The 12635-nt window shown below is 46.3% G+C and overlaps 1 protein-coding gene across 3 annotated transcripts in view; it reads left to right on the forward strand.

Moving 5' to 3' along the window:
- The window catches only part of MYH10 (myosin heavy chain 10), a 124747-nt gene that overhangs the window by 27296 nt on the left and 84816 nt on the right, over positions 1-12635 (forward strand). The gene's annotated exons all lie outside the window — the stretch shown is intronic.

A 12635-nucleotide genomic window follows, 5' to 3' on the forward strand; every position in this document is an offset into this window, starting at 1 on the left:
TGGGTTCAGTATTGCAGCACAGCCCCATTCTCCTCCGTGGAGCTAATCTGTAATGGCAGATACAACCCTTGGACAGGTATGGCTCTGTTTCTGGAAGAAAGCAGCCATGTTTTTCTAAATATGCGCATAGCGTCAATGTAATTTCTTTCACTACTAGCCTCGCATTAAAGGGGTATTCCAGGAAAAAACTTTTTTTTTTTTGTATCAACTGGCTCCAGAAAGTTTAACAGATTTGTAAATTACTTCTATTTAAAAAATCTTAATCCTTCCAATAATTATCAGCCGCTGAAGTTGAGTTGTTCTTTTCTGTCTGGCAACCGTGCTCTCTGCTGACATCTCTGCTTGTCTCGGGAACTGCACAGAGTAGAAGAAGTTTGCTATGGGGATTTGCTTCTACTCTGGACAGTTTCCGAGACACGTGTCATCAGAGAGCACTTAGACAGAAAAGAACAACTCAACTTCAGCAGCTCATAAGTACTGAAAGGATTAATATTTTTTTAATAGAAGTAATTTACAAATCTGTTTAACTTTCTGGAGCCAGTTGAGATATATATAAAAAGTTTTTTCCTGGAATACCCCTTTTAAACCAAATGTTTACTGTCAGGGGTCACGGGCGGAGGCCAGGTGTCGCAAAGGTGCGGACTTTGAGCACTGGGCACTTTGTGTTTAACCTGTTCTCCGCCGGCAGGCTTGACAGGGTCACCTGACCGGGGTTGGTGCTCTAGATTAAAATTGCTATCTGAGCCTCTGAGCAGAGCCAAGTTCCCATCTGCAGTCACATAAACAACGTTGTCATCCGCCTGGCCCCGTGTTCGAGCCGCCTGTCATCGCCGAATGCTTTTTCCATCTACAGGATTAGTCATTCTTCTCTAGTCGTCATCTGCAAAAACGCTTCCTAATCAATAAGCGTGCATTAGCTCATTGCGTACACACGCGTGTTTATGTATTGTAGTATACATGTTGTGTAAGCGGCAGCCATGACACTGCTGCAGTGGGTGCGTCTAGCGTATCTTTGCAAAAAAGAGAATGCTACCTTTTTTTTCTGCTTTTATGACTATAATAGATTTAGTGACGTCACATAGTGACATCACGTGTTCCCAAAGGTGCTTATGGATTTAAGGATGCCCCATGAGACTCAGTTTGATAAGTTCCTCATACTTGTGGGTACCACTGCTCCCCATGATCCGTCTAGTGCACTGCTTTCCAAACTGTGGACCTCCAGCTGTTGCAAAACTACAACTCCCAGCATGCCCGGACAGCCGAAGGCTGTCCGGGCATGTTGGGAGTTGTAGTTTTGAAACAGCTGGAGGGACCCTGGTAGAACGTTTGCACGAGTACAGATAAGGGATCGACCGATATAGATTTTTTTGGGCCAATACCGATAATCGGTCACCTTTCAGGCCGACAGCCGATAACTTATACCAATATTCCCGTATAAGTTATCGGCTATTTCAACCCCCCCGGCGGGGCAGAAGTCGTTGCAGATCAATGATTTAAAGCGGGTGCTTTAAATCGATGAACTGCAGCTGCTTATGCGGTGCCAGAGACCACCGCAGCCACCCGCTTCTCTCCCCCTGGGGTCCTGAGTCTAACCACCACAGTTGCCCCATCGCCTTCCCCCCCCCCTATCCTCTGCTCACATATATCGCCTCCCCCCATCCCCGGTGTCATAATTACCTGTTCCCGGGGTCCGCGATCCTTCTGGCTCCGTCTGCGTCCTGCACGGACGGTGACTGTGCGCACGGACGGTGACGTCACGTCGGGGACGTCACTCGTCATTATGCAGTGCACAGCAGCAGCGCAGGAGTCAGAAGGATCGCGGACCCCGGGAACAGGTAATTATAACATCGGGGATGGGGGGAGGCGATGGGGCGGAGGCGGTATGTGGACAGAGGATGGGGGGAGGAGATGGGGCAGCGGCATGTGGCCAGAGGATGGGGGGAGGCAATGGGGCAGCGGTGGCGGTATGTGGGCAGAGGATGGGGGGAGGCAATGGGGCAGTGGCGGCAGGATGGGGGGAGGAGATGGGGCAGTGGTATGTGGGCAGAGGATGGGGGGGAGGCAATGGGGCAGCGGCGGCGGTATGTGGGCAGAGGCGGCGATGGTCATCTCTGGCCGGGGGGCGGGGCATTATCGGCATATCAGCAAGGTAATCGCCGATACCGATAATGTCCAAAATCGCGATTATCGTCCGATAATATCGGCCAAACCGATAATCGGTCTATCCGTACAACAGATACTTGTCCGGTATCAGCACTTACCGATACTAGTATCAGTACACCTCTAGTCATTTCAGTGAGGTCTTGATGTGGAGGTGAAACAGGAAGCTTGTCTCCGATTGCACAGCTATGAGTTGCGGGGACCATGGGGCCAAATTTAGAATTAAGGTAATTTAGAAAAATCGTGGATTGACGGTTTCCTTAAAAACATTACAGGTACACTTTAAGTATGTTAGACACTTCTGTAAAGTTATATTATTGATTTAAAGGGGTTCTCTGCCTTAAAGGGGTACTCCGGTGGGAAACATTTTGTTTTTTAAATCAACTGGTGCGAGAAAGTTAAACAGATTTGTAAATGACTTCTATTAAAAAATATTTATCCTTCCTGTACTTATTAGCAGCTGTATGCTACAGAGGAAATTCTTTTCTTTTTGAATTTCTTTTTTGTCTTGTCCACAGTGCTCTCTGCTGACACCTCTGTCAGGAACTGTACACAGGAGGAGAAAATCCCCATTGCAAACCAATTCTTCTCGGGACAGTTCCTGACACGGACAGGTGTCAGCAGAGGGCACTGTGGACAAAAAAAAAAGAAATTCAAAAATAAAAGAATTCCCTATATAGCATACAGCTGCTAAAAGGTACTGGAAGGGTAAAGATTATCTTTTTTTCTTATAGAAGTCATTTACAAATCTGTTTAACTTTCTGGCACCAGTTGATTTAAAAAAAAAAATAAAGTTTTCCACCGATGTACCCCTTTAAACAATCCCTATAAAAGATCCCTTTAGAATTGGCTGATCAAGATGTTCCTGTTCTGGGAATCTCAGCGATCAGCAACAATCTATAGTTGAAACTGGTAGTAAGTGCTCAGTTTTTCTGCAGCGCCACCACAGGCGAAAGTCAGTATGACACACTGTTCAGTGACATTGGTTAAAGGGGTATTCCAAGATTTATATATTTTTTTTTATTTGACTATGCTACAGGGGCTGTAAAGTTAGTGTAATTCATAATATAGAGTCTGTACCTGTGTGTGACGGTTTTCTCACAATTCTTCTTCTGATTTTCACCCCAATATTTATTTTTACCAGCATACAAAATGACTGTTGTCTCAGATTTTTCCCAGGTTGCAATGCGGCCGAGACCTGACATCACTAGTCAGCTGATGACAGGGAGCCTGTCTGCCTCAATGGGTGGAGGGATCAATCTGCAACTAATGCAACAGCTGTAGGCACCCTGATTGAAAACCACAGGTCTTTTGAATGGATGCAGCTCATTTATGTTTCAATGGGTGTGGGAGGGAGGAAAATGTAATTGTGGGATTTGTAGTCAAAAACAGAAGAGTCAAACAAGAAATACCAGTTCACAAAAAGCTAGCCACAGTGTTATGGTAATCTCACAACATAGCCATTTAGCCCCAAGACAAGCGCAGATCCTTCCTAAGCATGTCCATTACTGTCTGCCAGGTACCTACTAAAATCACCTTATGCTGGATAACCCCTTTAATGTAATATAGGACAGGGCAAGTCTTCACACTCATTGTGATCATACTTCAATGGGCACGAAATTAGGGTCCTGAATATAGGACCTTCACCTATTACCTTATTATCTTATAGGATTATGAAAATAGGTTTTCTAAACTGGACCGTCCCATTAAAGTGTCCTTACTCGCTCTTTAGATTCCTAGAAATTCTGTGTTCTTAATGTGATCTGTTGTCCAGATATTAGGTTTCCATGTGAGGACTCGGTACGTCTCTACCCTTATGTCTCCTTCCCCATGTCCCTCATGTCTCTAAAGCCTTCACGGATCTATGGCTAGCTTTTTGTGGTCCGCAAGACATAGCAAGGCTCTGCCAAGAAATGGTTGTGGTCTGTGCAAAGTATGCGCCGTGTCAGAGGTAAGGAATGGAAGCCGTCACTGGCATAGAGGAATAGCGAGTCCTTGCCAGGAGATAAGCTGTCAGGCGGAGACGCGGGATGCTATAGAAAGCAGACGTTTGTCACTTTTCTATTCCCGTCTGCGTCTGGAGAAATCCATGGAGAACGCTTATCTGCAGCAGTAGATAAGTGGCAGCTCGTGGAGGGGAGGGATCGCCTTCCAAATAAAACTGCTCCCATATGACCTAATAAAGTTGACTGGGAGGAAGAAAAATGTCCATTTGATGGTGAAGTGGGTTGTTTTATTGTCTTGGAACTAGAGCTGGGCGGTATGACCAAATATGTGTGTCACGGTATTTTTGTAACTTATGGCGGTTTCACGGTATATAACGGTATTTCTTTCACACACCCCCCCCCCGCCAAATCATGTGACCCGCCAGCGCTGTTCTGCTCTCTCTCTCTTCCCCCCCCCCCCCCCCCCAATTAATTATCAGCCCAGCGGGGTACTACTCACATATGTCACCCGCAAGCACTGCCCCCTCCGCCTGCGCTGGAAATCTATACTGTACGCCAGTGGTTTCCAACCTGTGGACCTCCAGATGTTGCAAAACGGGCATGCTTGTCCGGGCATGCTTGGAGCGGTAGTTTTGCAATAGCTGGAGGTCCGCAGGTTTGAGACCACTGCTGTACGCTGTATCCCTATGCCCGGGCTACAAAAGATACAGAAAATAAACTTTAACTTACCTACGTCGGCCTCACGCTGTTCCTTGGGACTGGAACGTCGGACAGCCGTCAGCCTATCACCGGCCGCAGCGATGGCCCGGCCCGGCCAGTGATAGGCTGAGCCCACTGTCATGTAAGAATCCGGCCAGAGCTTCTTACGTGACAGTGGGCTCAGCCTATCACTGCCCGGGGCGGTACATCGCTGCGGCCGGTGATAGGCTGATGGCTGTCCGTCCCCAGCGTGAGGCCGACGTAGGTAAGTTAAAGTTGATTTTCTTTATCTTTTGCAGCCCGGGCATAGAGATACAGCGTACAGCAGTGGTCTCCAACCTGTGGACATCCAGCTGTTGCAAAACTACAACTCCCAGCATGCCCGGACAGCCAACGCCCTAAGGGTCTATTCACACGTACAGTATTCTGTGCAGATTTGATGCGCAGGATTTCAAGCAGTGTTCAGTTTACATAGAAATCTGCAGCAAAAAATCCTGCGCATTAAAGGGGTTATCCTGGCTTCAGAAAGTTAAACAGATTTGTAAATTACTTATATTAAAAAAATCTTAATCCTTTCAGTACTTATGAGCTTCTGAAGATAAGGTTGTTCTTTTCTGTCTAAGTGCTCTCTGATGACACGTGTCTCGGGAACCGCCCAGTTTTGAAGCAAATCCCCATAGAAAACCTCTTCTAAACTGGGGGATTCCCGAGACACGTGTCATCAGAGAGCACTTAGACAGAAAAGAACAACCTTAAAGGGGTACTCCGCCCCTAGACATCTTATCCCCTATCCCAAGGATAGGGGATAAGATGTCAGATCGCCGGGGTCCCGCTGCTGGGGACCCCGGGGATCGCTGCTGCAGCACCCCACTATCATTACTGCGCCGAGCGAGATCGCTCTGCACGTAATGACGGGCAATACAGGGGCCGGAGCATCGTTACGTCATGGCTCTGCCCCTCGTGACGTCACGGCCCGCCCCGTCAATACAAGTCTATGGGAAGGGGTGTGGCGGTCGTCACGCCTCCTGCCATAGACTTGCATTAAGGGGACGGGCCGTGATGTCACGAGGGGTGGAGCCATGATGTCACGCTGCTCCGGCCCCTGTATTGCCCGTCATTACGTGCAGAGCGAACTCGCTCTGTGCAGTAATGATGGCGGGGTGCCGCAGTGGCGATCCCCGGGGTCCCCAGCAGTGGGACCACGGCGATCTAACATCTTATCCCCTATCCTTTGGATAGGGGATAAGATGCCAGGGGCGGAGTACCCCTTTAACTTCAGAAGCTCATAAGTACTGAAAGGATTAAGATTTTTTAATAGAAGTAATTTACAAATCTGTAGAAAGTTGATATATAAAAAAAAGTTTTTTCCTGGATAACCCCTTTAACTCTGCACAGAATACTGTACGTGTGAATAGACCCTTAAGGACCACATTTTTTTTTCATAACCAGTAGATTTGACTTAATTCTGCTAAGAAGCTTTTAGGAAGGTTCGTTCTGCATTTTTAACAAATTCCACTTACTGTGAAGTTATTTTTGTCTTCTCCTTCCGACTTCCTTTGGTTTGAATGTTTAGCGATTCCCCCTTTTTAATTCCTGCGAATGTGAAAACATCCTCCCGAATTGTCTGTCTTGAAAAGAATCTGCAGTCTGTGAGGAATTACTTTTTCCTGTAGGTCAGGAGGAGAGGTGTCGTCTGGTGGCTCCTTGATCTTTACTTATTCACCCCTTTTTTTTCCCCCCACACCCCATCAATGTGTCCATTTCCTCCATTTTATAGAATTGTTTAAAAAAATTGATCACCTTGTGGAGCCCTGTGGGGGAAAAAGGCCTAAATAAATGGAGGAATGTAAATGTTTAATTTCCCTACAGCTCCCCTACAGGAAAAACAAAGTATTGAGCTTGGAGTCCTCCAGAGCCAGTTCTGTCTTTAGGTGGGGGAATCCTAACTGGGGGGCAGTAATGATCATAAAGCAGTGTTTTCCAAATAGCCTGCCTCCAGCTGTTGCAAAACTACAACTACCAGCATGTTATAAGTCAACTAAAATATCTTCCTGTTCTCTTGTCGAAAACAAAGCTGCGTTCACAGTTCCACCAGTTACTTTTTAACTTATTGGCTACGGAAAATCCTCAAGCGGAAATTCTGCTTGTGAAAAATTTACAAGCCAAATTTGCGCTACAAATGTGCTACATGTGACCACGACCCCATAGTAAATGTGTCATCAGAAAATTACGTATTTTGTTTGAATTTAAAATAATGTTTTTAATTTTTTTTAATTTTTTTTTTTTCTGGTGATGTGGTTTCTAATTTCCCATTTTGCTATCTATATTTTAAAGTAATCCTTAATAAGCCTTGCAGTTTCCATTCTGGCCACTAGGTGTAAAACTGAGCTGGTACTTCATGTTCTGTACAGATCTCATCCTTCGCCAAAATGTTTACAGTAAAAGATGAGACCAATATATAGATAGCATAGGTACACACAATAGCTATTGCTCGCAAATCAGCTTCCCCCTCCCTGTAGAATGACCTCCCAAAAGGTCACAGAGAATGCCCATAAATGTTTTCCAATGCGGGGGAGTGGGCAATCTTATTTAACAGGGCATTGTGGGTGGTCAGTGTTGATGACTCATTAGACCTGCGGAAGGATATATATATATATATATATATATATATATATATATATATTTATATTAGTAGACACAATAATGAGGAGGATAATGTGGCAGAGTTATTCATACCCTAAGAAGATCCATACTGAAATTCACATTCTCGCTCTGCCCACATGATGGCGGCTGTCCTCCTCCCCCCCGACCATAAACCATCCCTGTACTTACACTGGAGGGTGCATGAGTACGGCGGCTGCTGCTGCACACAACCACAGTCCTTCCCTTTTTAGCCACAGTTATGTCAGGGTGAGGTTTGGCACTTCCTGCCCGCAGAGATTTCGGAATTGCACGCCTATCAGGGTGACACGGAGTCGGCGCTGGATTACGCGTAACATTATGAGACACACTACACTTGTTACCAGATGTTACCAGATTTAGACGTTCAGTGTCCCCACTTACCCTCATCCTGCACTGCCAACTACATGTCCCCCAATATGTCTCCCATTGTCACCCAGCTTTTCTAGAGATGTGATTGGGAACCCTGCTTCGATTTTCAGTGATACAATAGGAAGGTAACATCCCTTTGAAAGGGTACAGCAGCCACCAAGCTTTCCCAGGGATCCAAATTTGAAAAGGCCTAAGAGTATCCATGTGTGTGTGTGTGTGTATATGTGTGTGTGTGTGTATGTATATATGTATATATATATATATATATATATATATATATATATAATATAAAATTTGAGTAGCCGTATTAGTCCAGTAATGCAAATGCAAATCAAAAAATGTTGCAGAGAGATAGAGAGATAGATCAGTGATTCCCAACTGGTTTCGTCGAGAACTGCCGGGGGTTCCGGGGGCTCCGTGGGCTACAGCAGGCAAATTTTATTTTATTTGTTATTTTTGTTAAATCTCCCGCCCTGGCCTGCGCGTCATGGTGACGCAGGGGGAAGGGAACACTGTGTGCGCATTGCGTCTAAATGCGCACACAGCGTCCCCCTCCCCCTGTGGCGCTGTGAGTGAATCACAGGCGTGCAGGTCGGGAGGGGTTGAATGCAATATTAGTGCGCCAGAATGTTCCTGGCCTCCCCGATTGTTACCCTCCCCCCCGCAGAAGGACGTCTCAGCTCAGCTTAATTAAGGTAGTGCACCCTCTCCCCTCTGTCACCCCTGTCCCAGTCACTCCTCTGTTACCCCCTTTACCCTTGTCCGCTTTCCTGTCATCCATGTCCACCACCCCTCAGACCACCCCCCGATCTACCCCCCTATCACCAATGTCAAACCCCCACTATTCACCTGTCACTCCTGTCCACCCCTCTTTTACCCCCTACACCCCTCTGTCACCCATGTACACTCCTCTACACCCCTCTGTCACCCATGTACACTCCTCTACACCCCTCTGTCACCCATGTACACTCCTCTACACCCCTCTGTCACCCATGTACACTCCTCTACACCCCCAACACCCCTCAGTCTCCCATGTACACTCCTCTGTAGACTCCTCTACACTCGTGTCACCCATGTACACTCCACTTCACCCCTCTGTCACTCATGTACACTCAACTACACCTCTGTCAACCATGTACACTCCTCTACACCCTTCTGTCACCCATGTACACTCCTCTACACCCCCAACACCCCTCGGTCACCCATGTTCACTCCTCTGTACACTCCTCTACACTCCTGTCACCCATGTACACTCCTCTACACTCCTGTCACCCATGTATACTCCTCTACACTCCTGTCACCCATGTATACTCCTCTACACTCCTGTCACCCATGTACACTCCTCTACACTCCTGTCACCCATGTACACTCCTCTACACCCATGTACACTCCACTACACCCCCAACACCCTTCTGTCACCCATGTACACCCATCTGTCACCCATGTACACTCCTCTACACCCATATACACTCCACTACACCCCCAACACCCCTGTCACCCATGTACACTCCTCTACACCCTTCTGTCACTCATGTACACTCCACTACACCCCCAACACCCCTGTCACCCATGTACACTCCTCTACAACCTTCTGTGACCCATGTACACTCCTGTCACCCATGTATACTCCTCTACACTCCTGTCACCCATGTACACTCCTCTACACCCCCAACACCCCTCAGTCTCCCATGTACACTCCTCTACACTCCTGTCACCCATGTATACTCCTCTACACTCCTGTCACCCATGTACACTCCTCTACACTCCTGTCACCCATGTACACTCCTCTACACCCCTCTGTCACCCATGTACACCTTTCTACACCCCTCAGTTACCCCTTTACACCTATACGCCCCTGTATTCCTCCTCACTTCTAAAAAATTGACAGTGCGAACCAGATGGAGAAGAGAAGGAAACAACGCTGATTTTAGAAGACGTCACCTGTGAGCACTGTAATCTACATATCCACAGATAAATTAATGATGTACATTGCTCGTCAATTTCTGTAGGGGTTCCCCGCGAAAAAACTTTCATATATATATATATATATATATATATATATATATATATATATATATATATTTATATATAAATAGATATTTATTTATATATAAATAGATATAGATTTCTCGTTCATAACTTGGTGATTTTCGATCATGAGCGGAGATTTTTGCGCAGTGCAAAACCCTCTCTGTGCCGGCGTGTGGTTTTCCCAGTTGCGGGTCATAAATTAGCGCTAAAAGAAAAACATTTTTAAAAAAACTTACGCGAGCTGGTCACTGGAGTACATTAGCACAAAAATGTTGCAAAAATGTATCAATTCAGCTCATCTGCACACAAGCGACATGGTTGATGGAAAGTTCGATAATTTTGCGCGAGTAAAAACGCACAGCGCATGCAATTGAGTTTTTTAGTTCATTCCTTACCCTGCTTGCTGTCAGTGACTGGACGCAGTAGATAAAAACAGTTTGGTGCAATGTATCGCTTCTTTTTCAGCTTAGCATAAGAAAGGACTCAAAGCTCTACTCTAGTCACATCCAAAGCTGCAATTACAGTTCTTTCTGTTTCTTGTTGACCACCAGAATTGCATCAATGAATTTCAGCCAGATTCTCCGTACAGCTTTGTATGGAACCGGAGTGGGATTTAAAGAGGTTAAAAAAAAATAACATTTAGGAAAGAAAATGAATGATTAGTGCAGTGTTTTCTAACCGGCGTGCCTCCAGCTGTTGCAAAACTACAACTCCCAGCATGCCCGGACAGCCTTTGGCTGTCCGGGCATGCTGGGAGTTGTAGTTTTGCAACAGCTGGAGGCACACCGGTTGGGAAACACTTGATTAGTGGGATAGCACAGAGTACAGCACACTGCCATCTGTCTGGCCCAAATAATTGAATGGAGTTGCATCGCTCCTGGTAGAACTCAACGGGAACACGGGACCCCCCCGATCTAACCCCCTTTTCTCACAATCCGGGACCTCTGCTGACCTAACCCCCTTTTCTTCCGTAAAACAGCGCCCACGCCCGTTCCCAGGTTGTGAGCGGTATTACAACCTGCTTCCGTTCACTTAAATGGGACTGCAATACCACACACAAACTCAGGACAAGAATGGCGCCATTTCAGGAGGAATCTAATGCCGATTTACCCTTAAGAGCACAAATTTTTGTCCCAATCCGGGCACATCTGGATACGTTGCGATGACTTTGTTAACGCGGGTACTAGGGTGATGTTACTTTTTTTTTTTGTCGCATTCTCTCATCTACCTATAAAAGCCAAAAGATTTATAGCGGATTCTCTGTACTTCTGCTGTTTCATCTGTCACTTTTATTTTTTACCGGCGGCCATAGCCGCGCGGCCTCCATTAATATCGCGGTCTGTGTCATTGGTCTAATCCCAGTGATCGTCTATGTTCTAGGCATGATTCCAGCTCTGGAGTACATTGTAAACCCTCCATAGCTCAGTACTGACGGGGAGGGGGACGGTTGACGTTAGCCCCTCCATTGTTTCCCAATGGAGGGTAGTTATTCCTGATCTGGCCTTTGACGGTCCCTGGGTTGATAGTCGGCCGGGCCCTGGTGGGTTAGGGGCCGGGGTGGTATGTGTGTGTGTCCTTGGAGCGGGGCCAGGCTATGACACATTCCAGCATTCCTCGCTGATAAACGGCTTCCCTGCGCCCGGGCCGCCGCAGAATACGCACATTCCTGACCCAATATGTGTTTATTTCTCTAACTGCAGGAGCCATTCATCACCGGGGACCGACGATTGATTCCAACATGCTGGTAGTTGTAGTACCTCGTCGCAACCGCTTAGTATTGCTTGTTTTAACATCATTTAGTAAGTGGGATATCACCCAGCTTTACTAGACTCCTGAAAGGCGAATCTGCCCATACATTCTAGAATAAATCTCTCATTCTCGGTAATGCAGATATGTCATTCTGGAGTCTGGGGAAGCCTGGGTTGCAACCAAAAGCGTAACTTAAAGATACAGAGCCCCAAAGTATGATGTTTAATACAGTATTTCCAAACCAGCTTGCCTCCAGCTATTGCAAAACTACAATTCCCAGCTGTTTGTCAGAAGTACACACAACAATAATTCCTCCCTTACTTCTCTGGCGAATCACAGCACAACACATACAAGGCTGAGGAGTTAAACCAGTGTTTCACAAACATTGTGCCTCCAGCTGTTGCAAGTCTACAACTCCCAGCATGCCCGGACAGCCGTTGGCTATCCGGGCATGCTGGGATTTGTAGTTTTGCAACAGCTAAGGGCACCCTGGTTCTTCCCACTCCTGTGGCTCTCCAGCTGATGAAAAACATCTCACAGCGGCTGTCTGGGCATGCTGAGAGTTGTCGTTTGGCAACAGCTCAAGGCACACTGGTTGGAAAGTACTGGCTTAAAGGGGTACTCCGGTGGAAAACGTTTTTTTTTTTTTTTTTTTAAATGATCTGGTGCCAGAAAGTTAAACAGATTTGTAAATTACTTCTATTAAAAAAATATTTATCCTTCCAGTACTTATTAGCAGCTGTATGCTACAGAGGAAACTCTTTGCTTTTTGAATTTCTTTTTTGTCTTGTCCACAGTGCTCTCTGCTGACACCTCTGTCCGTGTCAGGAACTGTCCAGAGCAGCATAGGTTTCCTATGGGGATTTGCTCCTGCTCTGGACAGTTCCTGATACGGGCATCAGGTGTCAGCAGAGAGCACTGTGGACAAGACAAAAAATAAATTAAAAAAAAAGAATTTCCTCTGTAGCATACAGCTGCTAAAAAGTACTGGAAGGATAA

Source organism: Hyla sarda, chromosome 13 (assembly GCF_029499605.1).
Source record: "Hyla sarda isolate aHylSar1 chromosome 13, aHylSar1.hap1, whole genome shotgun sequence".
Classification (NCBI taxonomy): domain Eukaryota; kingdom Metazoa; phylum Chordata; class Amphibia; order Anura; family Hylidae; genus Hyla; species Hyla sarda.